Source organism: Lepisosteus oculatus, chromosome 4, assembly GCF_040954835.1.
Source record: "Lepisosteus oculatus isolate fLepOcu1 chromosome 4, fLepOcu1.hap2, whole genome shotgun sequence".
In the NCBI taxonomy this organism is placed as follows: domain Eukaryota; kingdom Metazoa; phylum Chordata; class Actinopteri; order Semionotiformes; family Lepisosteidae; genus Lepisosteus; species Lepisosteus oculatus.
The window spans coordinates 8131529-8147689 of NC_090699.1; the positions used below are offsets into that span (position 1 = coordinate 8131529).

Here is a 16161-nt window from a genome sequence, read left to right on the forward strand (position 1 = left end):
CTGCCCTGCCCATTTTTCAGAGCAGACCACGCACGTAACGAACACATAGCTCATGGGGTTTTTATATCACACATTTGTTTACTATGTTGAAATTCTCATAATATAACGTGTGACAGTACAGCGCTCGAGAGCCACTTTGCTTTGGCAGTAAGTGCACCCCACCTCATTATCTGGGTTTTTCTTCCGTTTTTCTTCGAAAAAGCTGCTCTTCTTGCGCTGGGAGCAGATCACGAGCCCTGCAGGTTTCCACGCAATTGTATTCAACTGGATTGAACAACAGCTTTTTAAGTCAAAGGAATTTGCAAGCTTGTTATACGGTACTTTTGTACCGTGACCTCCAGTTCTGAAACCTGGGCATGTATGTGTGCAATCACATTTTGCTGATATCAAGAAGACCCGCGATATCAGCTAAAGCTGTTGGCGGTTCTGTCCGTGGCTGCTGACTCTCCAGCTGAATCCTGGAAGTTCTTCATGAGAGGTGACTTCAGAAGCCCGGTAGCGGCTCGGAGCTTATAATTTTGCACGTCTTCCCAACAGGGCCAGGAAGTAGTTCGACAACCGTTGAAGCTGCAGCAGGAGAATGATGAGAGGGGAAACCCCCTTTTCATCTGAAGTAAACTAGAAATTGACTAAAAGGGGGAAGTAAACCCACTTCACACTCGCGCAGAGGGCATTCCTGCCCCGGTTGGCATTTCCAGTTTCGAGGCCTCAGGTATTGTCTCGTCAGTGGTTAAAAGAGACATCAAAGCTTCAGGGACGAGCAGATTGGGAGCGTGAGCCGCCTGAGCCAGAAGACATGTTGAGCAGCAGACACCGGAAAAGGAACAGAGGCATGACCTGCGTGTGGCTGTTTGCCGCGGCGATCATTTTAAAAACAGGTACCGTGCTCTCTTCTCTGGTTTGGAGCATTGTTAGAGGGACAAAGTGAACAGCGAAAAAGGAAGGGATGGAGAAGTGTGATATAAGCAGTTGGCTTTTTTTTTAAATCTAAACAACAGGGTGTAAAACGTTGTTGGTGTTTCACGTGGTCACAGATGTGTAGTTTTGTATTACTACTGTATTTTTATGACAGTGTTTGTAGTGTATATAGCGTTTATAAGATAGTGTTTCTTACTGTCTGGGAAGAAATTGATGGAGTATGTCAACATGATGTACGGGCTATTGTTGTGTTCTCTTGGTGTTCAGACGTACTGACTTGACAGAAGATCCATGTGTCTTACTACACTCTTTCTGTCAAATGTATATTTGCATTTTGGGAACATAAAACAGGGTTTGGGGAAAGTTAAAGCACTGGAAAGTGCTTATTTATGATAAGATCACTTTATTAGCCAAATACAATTTCTTGCATTAGGAATTTGTCTTTTCAGACAACACCCCAGCTTGCTCTCCATGAGACACAGACAGGGAGAGAAGCTTGGGGTCAGAGCGCAGGGTCAGCCATTTATACAGCACCCCTGGCGCAGCTGGGGTTAAGGGCCTTGCTCAGGGGCCCAACAGAGTAGGATTCCTCTGCAGGCTGCAGAATTTGAACCGGCAACCTTCCAGCCACTAGTGCAGATCCTGAGCCACAGTGCCACTGGTTTTGAACCAGTTTCATTAAGTTTCAGGATTCAGTACTCATAGTAGAAAGAGGCTATGGTAGCTCACAAACTGTTCAAGAAGAACCTTAAACACTTCGAACTGTGGATGTTCTTGAGCCCAAATCAGTTCTATCAAAACTGAGTCCAGTCAAATGAAAGAATATATTTAGCAAGCACCATCTTAAAATAGGAACAGTTAATTCTTTGTGATCCCTTAACTTCCCTGGGAATGCCTGGGAGATTCTCCTCTTGAACACAATGAGACTGAGTTATGGATCATTGCATTTTAAGATATGAATCAAGCATTTCAACTTTTGTGTTTTTTTGATTCTCTTGTTTGTTTTTAGAGAGTATTATGGGAAATTTCCCATGACCTTTATGTACAGTATGTGTTATTTTGGTATTTGTAATGTACATTACATGTAATGTAAGTTTGTGATGTGATGTAGACTGCAACAATTTTTTTCTTCATATACAGTAAATAAATTCTTATGAGTTTATGTCTGTAGACACCATCAGTAATGTATTCTCTCTGCACCATTGTTTTAGTCCCAGCTCCGCAATTTTATCACACCTTTCTCAGAATAAAAGGCTCTGACATGGAGACCTTTCTCCATTTTCATGAACAACTCCAATATGTATATAAACAGAACAACTAGATCGCAGAATCCATCTTGAAGAGAAAAATTATCCTAGACGCCATTTTGAGTTTTTCAAAGAACCGTGCCAGTGATGTCACTTCCTGCTAATCAGTGAAACTGGGCGATCAGACACCCAGTCATTGACTTTCTAAAGTAAACACAGGGGTTTAGGACATGAGGTCACTTAAAAAATGTAATACATTTATACAATTCAATTATAATTCAATTATTGTAATTGTAATTCAATTATACAAATGAAAAAAGAAAAATAAAAAAATAAAAAAGTAAAACTATAACGCATATTTTACAACATATATATAAAGTTTGTCATGTAAAAATAAATGTAGCCTAATATAGTATTATATTAGTATTATATATAATATAGTAAAGTATTATTTGGCATAGGGGAATTCACTGAAGAGTCTGACATACCAGCGAGAGTCTGCAATCGGACCCCGCAGGAGATAAACCTTCATCTGTTATACTAACACAGTTCCACAGTTCAGTTTTTGTGCTTGCTAGTAAAAACAGCACCACAAATTGAAAGCAAAAGTGTTTGTGGCTGATATTTAAGCCTGATAGCAGTTTGGGAGCAGTAGTTTCCTGTTTAGTTGAGTACACTAGAGAAGAATCATATCTTTGAAGTGCATTCTGCATCTGCATATTTTACATCTAAACTGAGGCCCTAATAACCCTTCTATTCTAATAACCCTCCATTGATTTCAAGTGATATCAGCTTTAAACTCAAAAGCCTATAACATTCCTGATGAATATTCTTTATTACTTCGAAGTATAGAGACACATAGAGATTGGACAGACGTTTTCTTATTAAATATTCGATTCCACGTATGGCATCAAAAATGCATGCCGTCTGCTTCTGTTCAAAAGAAAGAAACCTACAGTACCTCCAAAGTTCATAAGCAGCTCTGCCACAATAGAACTGAACCATTCAGAATGAGTTTTTCACAGCTTGGTGCAGTGAGGCATAGTGAAGGCACGTCTAAGCCACAGGAAACCAAGGTACAGCTTTAAAAATAGTGACATTCAACCTTGTTACTGACTTTTGAGGTTCTGGACAATCTGGCTCCATCATACGTCTCTGAACTCCTCCTGTTCACACTGTCAGTACAGGCTGGTCCTCTGCTCACTGGTCTAAATCCCAGACTTAAGGTGACTGGGCCTTTTCTGTTGCTGCTCCATTTGTTATGGAACGACCTTTGTCAGACCCTGTGAGAGACAAATTATTTAACTCTCTTCAAATTGCTAGTTAAATTTTCATTTTTACCAAGGTCTAGGTTTGATTTCCCTACAGCTGTATAAACATGTAAACTCTTGTTTGTTTGTTTTTTCCTTCTTTTATGTTTTATTGTACTTTTTTGTCTTTTACTTTGTCAATATGTAAAGTAATCCTTTGGACAGGCACTTTATATATAAACATCATGATTATTAGCATTATGAAGCAGTTCAGGTGGGTAGCTTCGCCAGCATGCATGGCTGCAAAGGAACAAGTAAAAGAATTATTCCATGCTGGAAAGAGAAGAAAGGAAACACAACATTTCGGCTGTGGAGCTTTCTTCGGGTGTAGCGTTTTGGCTGGGGAGCCTTCTTACACCCAAAGAAGGCTCCAAAACTGAAAGGTTGTTTTCTTTCTTCTCTTTTCAGCATGGAATAAACCTACTTGTGTCCAACACAGACTTCACAGACATGATGTGTGTAACAAACCCCTGTCAACCCCTCTTAAGGCAATTGAATATAAACCCCAAAGCCATATATGCTCCACAAGACTAGAGTGTATGAGATCTATTTCCTTTTTTTTCTTCCTGCATTTGATCTATAGTCATATGGCTATAGAAAGGTATGACACAAAAATAAAACACACTGACATTTAATTGATTGATCTGAACCCCATTAGTTGCTACAATCATTATTCCTATGTCCATCAGAAGCATTTGCCATTTCCTCTCCTGCCAGGACAAATAACAAGCACTCTTCATGACCCCAACTCGGTGAAAAGACTCCATGTAATGTGTTTCTTCTCCTCTGTTTTAATTGCAGTGCGATCGGATGAAGAGACGGTAGTCTATGGTGCCAAAGGGAGCTCTGTCGTGCTGCAGTCTCAGCTCTTGAAAAATTACAGCGAAGTGGAATGGATATATCTGAATGGCTCCAAATTCAAACTAAACATCCTCCATGAGCATTCTCTAGGCAAGGTGTTGCTGAACGAAAAAAATCACTCAGTGACTCTTGCGAACCTAGACTTCAGTGACATGGGAATCTATTACATGGAAGCCACTGATGACAATGGGGAACAGAAGAAGATCTCCATTTACAAGCTGATTGTTCAAGGTGAGATGATATTCAGTATGTTCCTTCACTGCGTCTACTTGTTGATGTTGGAGCCTTGTACGTGTCTCCAAGTGTCTGCCCTGTGATGGACAAACGTTCCATCCAGGGAGTACCCTGCTCTGCTCCTGTTGCTTGATGGGATAGGCGCTGGCTCCCCAGCAACTCTGAACAGGAAGAAAATGAGAAAATTGATGGATGATAACATTGTAATTAACAATGGAATTCTGAGTCTCTCTCTTTCCAGTCAGTGACATACAGTATCTTCTTTTAAGTCTATTTTATATGTGAGAGATACCATTACTTACAGATCTCCAGCCAGATATACCAGAATGACCCACTTTTATTCTGTATTTTTCCTGAAAAGTGAATTTGCTTACACAGAATGTTATTTTTTGGGCATGATGGAAATGGTGGTTATAATTGCTGCCTCACAGCTCTGGAGTTCTGGGTATTCTGTGTGGAGTTTGCATGTTCAGCCCATATCTATGTGTGGTCTTCTGCTCCAGTTTCCTCCAAGGTCCCAAAGACTTGCAGATTGGACTAATGGGACTGATTGGTCTGTATCGTGTGTCTAAATTGTGTTTCTGCTCTGTGATGGCCTCAGTGTCACTTTATCCAGTGCAGGGTCGTGAGGTGGTTAATGTTTAATTTAAACTAACTTTCTGTTCTTAAACACCTGTACTGTAAAAGCAATGGGCATGAATCCTTCACAGTTTCCTTTAATTTATGATCAACTGTTCCAATGATCAGGGGTCTGATTTTGGTGTCTGTAGGCCCTGTGCACTTTTACTCCGAAATGTGCATAAAGAGGGGGAAACGCCAATTGAGTAACATCGATTGACATGATGCACTTTAAACTATTCGAATGCTAAACCAGGTGATTGATGGAGCGAGTCGAGCGCCCATCACTTCGATATGTCTAGTTTCTAGAACGGCCGCTAGTTAGCGTCTGATTATTGATTTGGAGCAGCTAGAGCTGATCACGAGCCTGTTGTTTCAGCTCGTTTTTCGTTAGTCACTAGTGTTTCCATCCTTCGTAGGCCCTAAAAATTCCATAGGCCCTAGGCACTGTGCCTACAGTGCCTCATGGGAAATCTGGCATTGCTTCAAGCTCATTATGATTCATAACTCTGTACACAGTGGATCCTGAATTCAGGAAACAAGGGCAGGACAGCTAAGTGTCTTGCTAAATATTTTCTTTAGCAGCAGTACATCTAAAGTGGGATAGCTCTTTTTACCAGTTACCAGATATAAAGCAGTTCAACAAAACCAATTAGTTTGTCACAACATATAGGAGCTCAAACAGAACAAAAACCGGAAGAGATTAGGTGGCCGAATTCAGCATCCACAGATCTGGTTATCCTTAACTCCTCAGATGGACACTTAGACAAATGGAAGAACCACAATCAAGCAAGTGGTTCAATGAAGAGGCATAGCACAGAGGGGCAGCAGTGGTTAGACTTACAACCAGCAGGGTGTGGGTTCAAATCCTCGTTGTACCTTTGAGAGAGGTACAACTTCATTCGAATCATTCAGATACAACACCGAGCTGCATGAATGGTTGCAAATGAATGAGTTACTTGGAATAGAAACATTAGGTTGAAACCCAGTGTGGCTCTTCAAATGATTCAGGTTGACTCACAGCATCATTGTAACTATCAGTCACGCCCTGGATTGTCTGAGACTAGTTTCCTCCCAGTCCTTATGCAAATGAGCCACAAAAGCAATTACACCGCAATTCATTTGCCTTGACTTCGCAGTAATGTCATGTGAAACTCATGGTGACTCGATTGTACTTTCCATGTCACCTGTGCAGCTCTGCAGCTTTGTAGTCCCTTCTTCGGTTCAGCTATCACACATGTTGACGAATGATCTATATTATGGGGATTTCCAAATATTTCCCCCAAACCTTTACGCATATTTCCATTTATTAGGTGGTGTGTCGAATGGGGAAGAACCAGTTCAGAGACCTGCTGATTGCCAGATGACATGTTGTGCCCTCTTTTACTTGTTGACAGGCTGGGTATTTTGGTCATGGGATATCTTGGGTCATGGGATACTCAGATTCACAGCAACAATTCAGAATAACCACTTCAGTGACAGGACCTTTCTCAATCTTGTACAGTTCACACATACAGCAAGCAATCAGCTTAGGAATTATCTATAACAATAATAATAACCCTTATAAAGCATTTTTCTGGACACTCAAAGCTCTTTACAGGTAATGGGGATCCCCTTCACCACCACCAATGTGTATCCCCACCTGGATGATGCTCCAGTACTCTCCCCACACACCAGCTCTCAGTGGGGAGGAGAGCAGAGTGATAAAGCCAGCTCAGTGATGGGGATTATTAGGAGGCCATGATTAGTAAAGGACAGGGGGAAATTTGGCCAGGACACTAGGGTAACACACCTTCTTCTTTCGAGAAATGCCCCGGGGTCTGTAAACCATTTTTAGGTCTTAATATTGCCCAGCACTTCTTTAATGTTGTCTCATGACTGTGTCTTCTTTTTTTTCTATCAGAAGTGGTCTCAGATCCCCAAATAAATGTGATTCCAACCATTCTGGGAGATGGAAAGTGCTTCATTGCTTTGAACTGCTCATTTAAAAAAGGAACCAACGCCTCAATTACATGGACGCTACTTCCTCCTGGACTCTACAGCTCTGGGAGTGAGGTCAACGTTACACAAGACAGTTTCTCGAATCACAGTAGTGGACATACGTACAAGTGTCAAGTCAAAAATGAAGTCAGCGCAGCCTCTATATCCTGGTCCGATAATAGAGAGGATTGTGCTCAGTATAAATCAGGTAACTCTCTCAGATCAGTGGTGTTTTTTCTACCTGATTTGCTTTTTTGGGAATGCAAGTATGGACAAGAGGTGTCACTCAAATTATGGGCAAATATGAGGAGTCTTTCATGGGGAACAAGGTTCAAACTGTGGTGTGTAGGACTGAGTAAAGAGCTCAATCAAACTTATCTGGAAGGTCGGTAAGGAAAGTAGGGCCAACTGGTAAAAGCCCAGGTGAACATAGTTTCACCATCAGATCCAGCAGCCTTTCTCATGGTCTGCCCCCGAGTTACATTGCCAGAAGACATTTGTTCCAGTAAAAGCAGTTAACATGAAACAGCACCTTCAACTTGTTTCTTCCACATTTGTAGTCCTGTTAGGGTTGCCTCTGCTGCTGCTCTGTGGGGCAGACTATCATTGACATGGCAGCTGGCCACTGCTCCACCCACTTGTCACACATGGACAAACATGGACACCAATTTGACAGGAAGCCTGGACCACCTGGAGGCAATTTACTACCTCGGGTGCTTCAGGTGGTTCATAAAATTTAAAGGTTGCTTTGAAACTACTCTGTTATAAGCATTTGGACTCTGAGACTCTCAAGATTTGAGCTTTGTTCCCTAGCCGTGCCTTGTTTGTGCCTTGATTCCTGACCTCACTTGTTCTTGACCTTATTTCCCAGATTTGCCCCTCTGTGATACGAACATTGTTTCACTTGGCTTTGGACCCTCTTTGCATTTCTCAGCCTCAGACACATATTCCCCCTGGGCTTTGCATTTCTCTGGATCTGAACCTCACTTTGCTCTCTTGAATTTCCCTTTGTGCTCAGCAGGTGAAGTGCCAAAAAGACATTTCCAATCGATCATCATTTGAAAAAAATAAAAATCACTGTCTCTTTAATGGTCTGTACAAACAGGTACAGTACAGTATATCAAAACGGATATATTGCATGGTGTTGCTCAGTCAGCTGTAAACACACAGGAGCAGTATTACAGCATGTGCAAAAGGCTTTAACAAAAGTCCCTCTCTAGCTGGAGCTCATAGGTAGTTTGTAATGTTATTTCCAGAACATCTGTATCTGTATATTTGATTTGTAGGACATCAGAACTTAAGTCTTTATAAGTGTGGGAGCTCTAAAAAATAATTAGCATCAATAAATAACTATAGTCAAGAGCTAATTGCTGTTTTGTCCAGTAGATGCCACTGTGGCATCCCAGATGAGTCAAAATTATGAGGCAGCACAATAATATGGCAGCATTCCAGGCAAGTAAAAGGAGGAGATTCTCTATTAAGCACATGGGAAGAGTGACAAATATGATGAGGCCTTTCAGCCCATCTAACCCCTTTGGTCATCAGTAATTAATTGATCTGTCTCCTCCAGTTATTTTCCTGAAAGAAACCAGAGTATTGACTTCTACAACATGGCTGGGCAGCTGGTCCAAGAGTCCCACAACCCACATTTTCACTTCCACATGGTTTCCATATAGTGATCGCTTCCACAAAGCATTGTGTGGCTTGTGGTTGTATTTTTAGATGTCATTTTTTTGGAAGTGGAAATCAGCTTCTCCAGTAATGTGGTTGATGAAGTAGGACATTCATATATTACCAGTGTGTCTAGAAAATGGCATGTCCAAATCACTATCAGGGACATACAGTGTGCTTTGACCAGAGAGCATGGAAGGAAGATAATTGAGGTCATATAATTGTAGTACAGGGTGGAACTTTCAATCAGCATTTTATAGAGAAATTGAATGACTGTGGTAGGAACGTACTGCCCCTTTTCTGTTCCTAACTCAACCATGTTGTCTCCTGGTTAAATTCACTACCACCCTAATATTGTCTGCCATGCTGTGTAAAATGAGGAGATTGTTGGAGGGCCTAAGGGCATTCAAAAGGAATCTTAATGGGGATCAACGATGATTTTAGGGTGCTAACCACTAGACGGCAGAGCTGAGCTTAACCAACCACCCCCATCAACATCTTGTCTTTGTGTGTTATCAGGAAAAGAATCTCCTGTTGCAGTTTGTTCTCATTTTATTTTTGTGTTTTTTTTTCTAGAAAACAAAATTTGGATGATAGCTGCACTTACAGCTGTAGCTCTCTTCATCTTGGTGTTAATAGTGTGCATAGTCCGAAAAAAAGGTATGGTATATCATGTTATCTGTTATTCTTTTTTTGTGTTAAAGTATCTCATATCCTCCGGATCCATCCTAGATATATCACTGTTTAATGCATGATCATGATCATAGAAATCATAGTGGAAAGAGGTAACAAGATTGCAGTTGATCAAAATGTCGATGCAAATTGTGTGATCCTGCTATTTAATTAGGCTATTATAGAAATAAGTAGTAACAAGTAAAGTAGCAAGAATAATTTCATACTGAAAAGCAGAAAGAAGTAACACATTGAAGTCTTCTTCAGGAGTGAAGAATGTTATTATATTATTATACAGTGTTCTATTATAGTGATAGTATTAATTCCCATTATTTTGAAACCTGTCAAACACTGATTTGACATTGCCAGGCTTTAAAACTACAACACACATGAGGAATTGCTACATTATGCTCAGGATAACCAACCAATATGAATGACACACAGTATAACCTATTTCAAAAACGACAACAGTGTGTTAAAATCAACGGTCAATACGTTTTGGGTTAGAAAAAATGCATCACAAAACGGTCCAGTCCTACTCAGAGCAACAAACTGCGTTGTATCCTAAATCTGAAAGAATTCTTTCAGTGTAAATCACCATGGCTTGAATCTTTTAAGTTTGCTGACGCAGACAGCAACGTTACTGCTCACCATTTTGATATTGTCGGATTTCAGAAGCTAAGCAAGGCTGGGTAGGAGACCTCCAGGAACACCAGGAAGTTGCTGTCAGTGATTTTGGAGGACCAGTAGGCAGTGCTCTCCCCTTTACACTAGCATTTCCTCAACATCACCTCATTATTAAGACCAGAAACACTGGTTTAGGAGGTGCCTCATATGAGGCATTAAACCGTCTCAAGTTAAAAACATCCCATGGCACTTTTCAAAGGGAATTAGCCCCAGCGTCTTTGAATCACCTGCTGGGCTTGAGCATAAAGTTAGCCCTTGATTCAGCTGATGAAGCACTTTTGTGGATCTCCTTTCTGTCTGCTGTACAGTGGGGCTGCAGGTCTACGATGGCTGCTGTGAATCACCCAGGGGGGGGGGGGGCTGAACAGAGCAGGTCTCTCTTCCCACCCACTTCACTTCAATTCACCCTCTAATATCCCTCACGGTGTGAACCCCCGTTTCCAAGATATAATGCATTTTAGCTAATCATATCGTATATTGTAATATCATCAGGCTTTCAAATCTACTCTAAAACTCTTCACCTGAAGTTCTCTGCCCTGTACTGGGGCTGCTGGTGCATGAACACCTCTTCTGCGATGTTGCTGTCCAGTGATCCTTGATTAGGGTCCCATCCTGTAGGTAAAATGCTTTGGCATCCTTCTGGATGAAAGGTGCAACGCGCCTGCATATAATGTTCAAAGCGATCCCCTTTAATTTGCACTCAAAACAAAACAACAAACAATTTTTACTACTTCAGATAAGCTGTACAAACTCCCAAGGCTGTTAGGAGTACAGTGTTGCTTTGCAGCAAAAGGGCTCTGAGGTTTCTATGCACCTGCATTTACAATACACGCGAAACTTGATCTGGAAAAACTGACGGGGCTCCGTTTTCGTTTGTTTTCTTCTTTTTCTTCTTCTGCGTTTGCCCACACACGCCGGATTTCCTCCGCTCTTGCAATCAATCAAACGAGACCCTGCGCAGTGCCCCTTCCCCTGCCCTCCCCTCGCTGCTGCCATCAGCCTCGCGGCTAGGCCTGGAAACGAGCCTCTGCTCAGTCTCAGGTGCCAGAACCGCTCAAGCCCCTGCGAGGAAGCAGGCGATAAGGCTTCGAGATCATGAGAAACAAGAAAAACAAGTCAAAAAACCCTTTGTGTCAAAATCACTTGTTTATGTGCATACGTGAGTTTCGCAGAGGTGTTACAGCTATAATTAGCCTTTTTCACTACCGCAAACTCTGTAACTCCCCCAGACTTTTAATGCTGAGGTTCATACAACACATTTCACAAATAGTTACCCCCCCAAATCCAGGGTGCTGCCTCAACAGGTTAGATAGCACCTTGCTGTGCTATTGGAGATTGCAGAGCTTTATTTAGATCTCAGAATGGAATATATAGAGACATTAGTTTGCTTGACAAATCTGAATCAATCTACAGCTTCTGGGAGCAGGACATTATTGGCAGGTACTGAATTGTGCATTAAGACATTTTTACTCCAAACGTCAGTTCTGAATCTTGCAGGAGATGGTGACAATACTTTGCAATTTTCAGCATGAAAAATGAATGTTGTATAACTCCAGTAAAATACGATAATTCTCAAATCATGAAATTCACCGGAAAACAGAGTTCAGTACTTTTAATTCAGTCAAATTCTAAGAATGACAAAACAAGTGACCGAATGTAGAGGTTTAGCATACTAAATACTGAGGAAATGACAGTACAGGTTGGAAATCAATACTGTCACAACCACAATCACAAGGAATGAGCCAGGGAGGCAGCTGCAAAAGTGAAGTTGGGGTGGATGGGGGGAGCTAGTGCACTGTTGTTGGCAGCCAGCTATTTTCAGTGAGAAACAAAAATGTCAGTTTAAATTAATTCAAACTGCACACAGACACATGCTTTTTACCACAGAATCTGTCATGGTTCAGTGCCTCATTGCCTTCTGCATAGTGTGGTAAATTATGCCCCACTCGGTTCTGAGACCTCTGTTGCCCGTGATGCAGTAATCCTCTTTAACTTGCACTGCGCGCAATATTTCCATACATTTGTTCTGTGATTGTGTCAAGCGCAAACTAAATGGTACATTCATAAAATAAATGGCTTAGATGTTTTTCTTTCCTTATGTCTGACACGGCAGACAAAACCCCTGCTCAACTGCTCAGCAACTCTGGGCAGCTGAGGCATTTTGTGTTTGCTGGGAATCCGTTGCGATTTGTGACCAATAACACACTGTTTCTCGTGACTGTGCAGACACACATCGCAAAATGGGTGCTGTACACAAAAGCAGCTGAAAAAAAAGTGCATAAAGGGGTAAGATGCACAAGCTTATCTGCAAGCAGGTGCACCTATTTCTTTATCACAGAGAGGAAATTTTAGCTGAAACGCAAAGCAAAATTAGATTTACTGATAACCTTAATGATCGTCACTTTAATGGATTTCTTGTGTTTTTTTTGTCACTCTTAGATTCTAGGGGAAGTTATACATTTGATTACGCATCTCCACAAACAGAGGGAAATATTGCAGGCAGTTCTTAATTGAGAGCTTCTCACTGGGATCTTTTCAGTGTGGATCCAAGGGGAAAAGACACGATTCAGCTTTTTATCTGGGATGTGCCCAACCAGTGCCTCACCCAGTCACGCCGATCTGGGTCAAAGTGGAACCTGCCACACTGCCAACAAGTCTACATGCATTTTCCCACTTGGATTAGGCGGATTGCTGAGCGGATCCACGTCATTTGTTTCTGTTGTGGTGTCTTGAGAGAGCTGGTCCTGGGAGACACAGTTGTCCAAAGCAGGAGAAAGAAGGAGGGGATTACTGGTCTGTGAACCTTGCTGTTGACCCTGGGACACAGTGGACAGAGTTTTAGAAGAGGGCAGCTGTCTAAGGAGAGGCACGCAAAAGACACTCAAGGCTCTGTGGACTATGAGAGGGGCCGCTCAGTGCCATATTTGCCCAGCGCCTATGGAATCCTTAGAGCCTACGAAGGAGGGAAACACTGGTGACTAACGAAAACTGAGCTGAAACAACAGGTTTGGGATCGACTCTGGCTGCTCCAAATCAACAATCACACGCTATCTAGCGGCTGTTCTAGAAACTAGACGTATCGAAGTGATGGGCGCTCGACTCGCTCCGTCAATCACGTGGCTTAGCATTCAAACAGTTTAAAGTGCATCATGTGCAATCGACGTGATTCAATTGGCGTTTCCCCCTCTTTCTGCACATTTCGGAGTGAAAGTGCCCAGGGCCTACGGACACTAAAATCCAGCCCTGTGGCCGTAATGGACTGAAGTCTTCAAATTTTTGCATCTTCTGGTAATGAGAAAATAGATGCCTTTTAGCGCCCTCATTAGGCACCGAGCAGACAACCAGTGGGGCTGGTGACGTCAGCCCCAGGAGAATTAATGAATCTGTCTGAGATACTTGGGAACTATCAGGGACATTGCTAACTCCGTCAGCTCAGTGGGGGAAAGACAGGGGTTTGGTACGTGATATGCGAGTATACACGTGTGGCTGTCCCACAAAGGTCTGTGACCTCAGGTTTCCCACCCTTTCGTTTTGGCATTTGTCAGTGTGAGTCGGGACCCCCACCTTCACAGTGTACGCCGGATGGTGTTTTTCTTATTCAGTGGTGAGAGAAGCTCTTCTTCGGCACCACATACAGTATACTACAATTGGAACGATACTTCTAAGGATAACAAAACTATACCTTAATAGTTAATAAAGGAGCCGCTCTGTTCACGATTGTCTGCGTGTTTATTGCCCACGCTACAATACAGTATATTGTTCGGTTGGTTTCCCGCATATCTTCGGCGGACTGCACACTCGCACCTCAGCCGTCAGCCTCAGTGTGAGTTCCAGTAAGCCTCTTGCAGCCTACAGCACGGAAAACTGCAGCAGCATTGCGTTGCCAAGGCGGGATTCAGTCCGCTCCTGAGCGACCGATATTAGAACGGTTTCGGAGTCGAGGTCATGGAAACGGAATCAACATCGAAGCCCGGGCTGGTGATTTCAGTTTCCCTTGAAAATGGAGCTTTTTCGTGCCGTGCTAAATCGGTAGTAGGTTGTAAGAAAGCTGTGGTAAAAAAAAAGTGTTAAAAAAACGAATCAAAGGCAACAAATTACGTAAGACGCTTCTGAAACCGCGCGGAACCGACAGAAGGAAAGCGCCAATATGCAGCAGCAAGCCTACAGAAAAGTCTTGGTTCGCCTGGAAAAAATAAATAACGCAAGCATGTAGAGTGGGCTCTGTTACCATCCACCATCCACCATCCACCCCCAGTTCTCTTTAATTACAGTAAATCCAATCGAAAGGTGGGGATGGGGAAGAGTAGGCGACACCAAAAAAATTAAGCGGACTCCTGAATGTTCCGGCAGGGAAAACAAAAGCCTAGAAAACTATGTCTGCCGTTTCAGAAAAATTAAGACTGTTTTCTGAGATACACAAGGTGGGCTAAGCAAGAATTCCTCAATTCTGAGTCCGCATGGCCGCCCAGTGCACCAGCATTGAAGTGTGTGGAACTGCAGAGCTCATTCGCTGGCAGAGGTTTAAAACTCACCAGAAATTCATCTGTTTCGGGCTTCGGGTGGGGGAACTGCACTGATCCAACGTTTTACAGCTGAGCCTCCACAATTTATCATCGGCGGGTTTGAAGGGTGCAGAAATCTAACACAGACAACGCCAGCTGTGCTCCCTCCATTCTGCATAGCTCTGCTGTTAAACCCCCTTCGTCAAAGCAGAAGAGAACCGTTGCGTTTGAGGCATTTGCTGCTTTGCTTCCTATCAGTTACTGTAAATCTAAATTCTATTTAAAAAAAAACAGGAAAACACTCTTGATTTCCCTAAATGTGCAGATGTGGTTTGTTGCATTAAAAAAAGGCATGACAAAAATGCTTCGGTTTGTAAATGTATGTGTTTTATTTAATAAAGAATGCTCAGCAGAAAATAGAAATATTTATTTTTCATGCAGAATTCCCGAACATTTCAATACAGGGGCTACATCTTCAGTGCCTTACAACCCATAACAAACACATAGAACTTCAATACAGTGTGTGGCTCTTCTCCACCACTGGTCGACACAGGGGGCTCTGTGGGCTGGTGGTCACAAAGGTGCTAGAAAGGTGACAAGGTGACAGACCCCCCCAAATATCCCTGTTGTTCCCACATCAGACCCCTCAGACCCCAAGAAGCAAAGATGAACACTCCACCTACAGTAATTCTGGGGTCATCAGATTCTAACAAATAGTATATGCAGAACCTGTACAATAATACATACTGTAGCAAGTTCAGGTTCTTGTGGTTTCTGCCCTTGCCACTCCCACCCCAGTTCGTCCCCCGCCTCAGGATCGAACCCGGGTCACCGGCCAAAAGTGCTTCATTCAAAATTGCCAATTCTTTTCTGCACTGTCGATGAATTCGTTTTGTGACCGAGATTTAAGAAGCAGTCTGAGAAATTGGGACCGCAGATCCCCTTTAATTGAGCTGATCATTAACAGTTCACAGATCATTAACTGGTTTAACACGTCTTTGCAAGAGGGGGGAGGACATGAAAAGCCATGAACACGGGGAGGTCATGCAAACTCCACACAGCTGCTGCCCCTGCCAGAAATTAAACTGCAAGAGCTCGGAGGCCACTGTGTCCCTCATCACTGCTCTGCTCTGTCTTAATTCATCCTAAATTCAGTCTGGATCACTTCATCACAAAACTAACTGTCATTCCTAGTTTCAGGTGCTTTAATCATCATTTGAAATGGTAGAAAAGAAACTAAAACATCATTATGATATTGTATTGTTAATAATAATATTGTGCAATATAAGAAGATCACTTTCATGGCCATATACAATTGCTTCCATCAGGAATTTGTCTTTTCACATACCCCAGCTTCCTCTCTATGAGACACACAGACAGGGAGAGAAGTTCGGGGTCAGAATGCAGTGTCAACCATTTATATAGCACCCCTGGAGCGGATGGGATGAAGGGCCTCTCTCA

At 42.5% G+C, this 16161-nt stretch overlaps 1 long non-coding RNA gene across 1 annotated transcript; it reads left to right on the forward strand.

Annotated features, from left to right (window-relative positions):
• Positions 1-79: 79 nt before the first annotated feature.
• Positions 80-15064, forward strand: LOC107075940 (uncharacterized). Its single transcript, XR_011189357.1, has 5 exons — positions 80-878; positions 4277-4567; positions 7092-7376; positions 9416-9499; positions 12638-15064. It is a non-coding gene; the product is annotated as an uncharacterized lncRNA (long non-coding RNA).
• The last annotated feature ends 1097 nt before the right edge of the window (positions 15065-16161 follow it).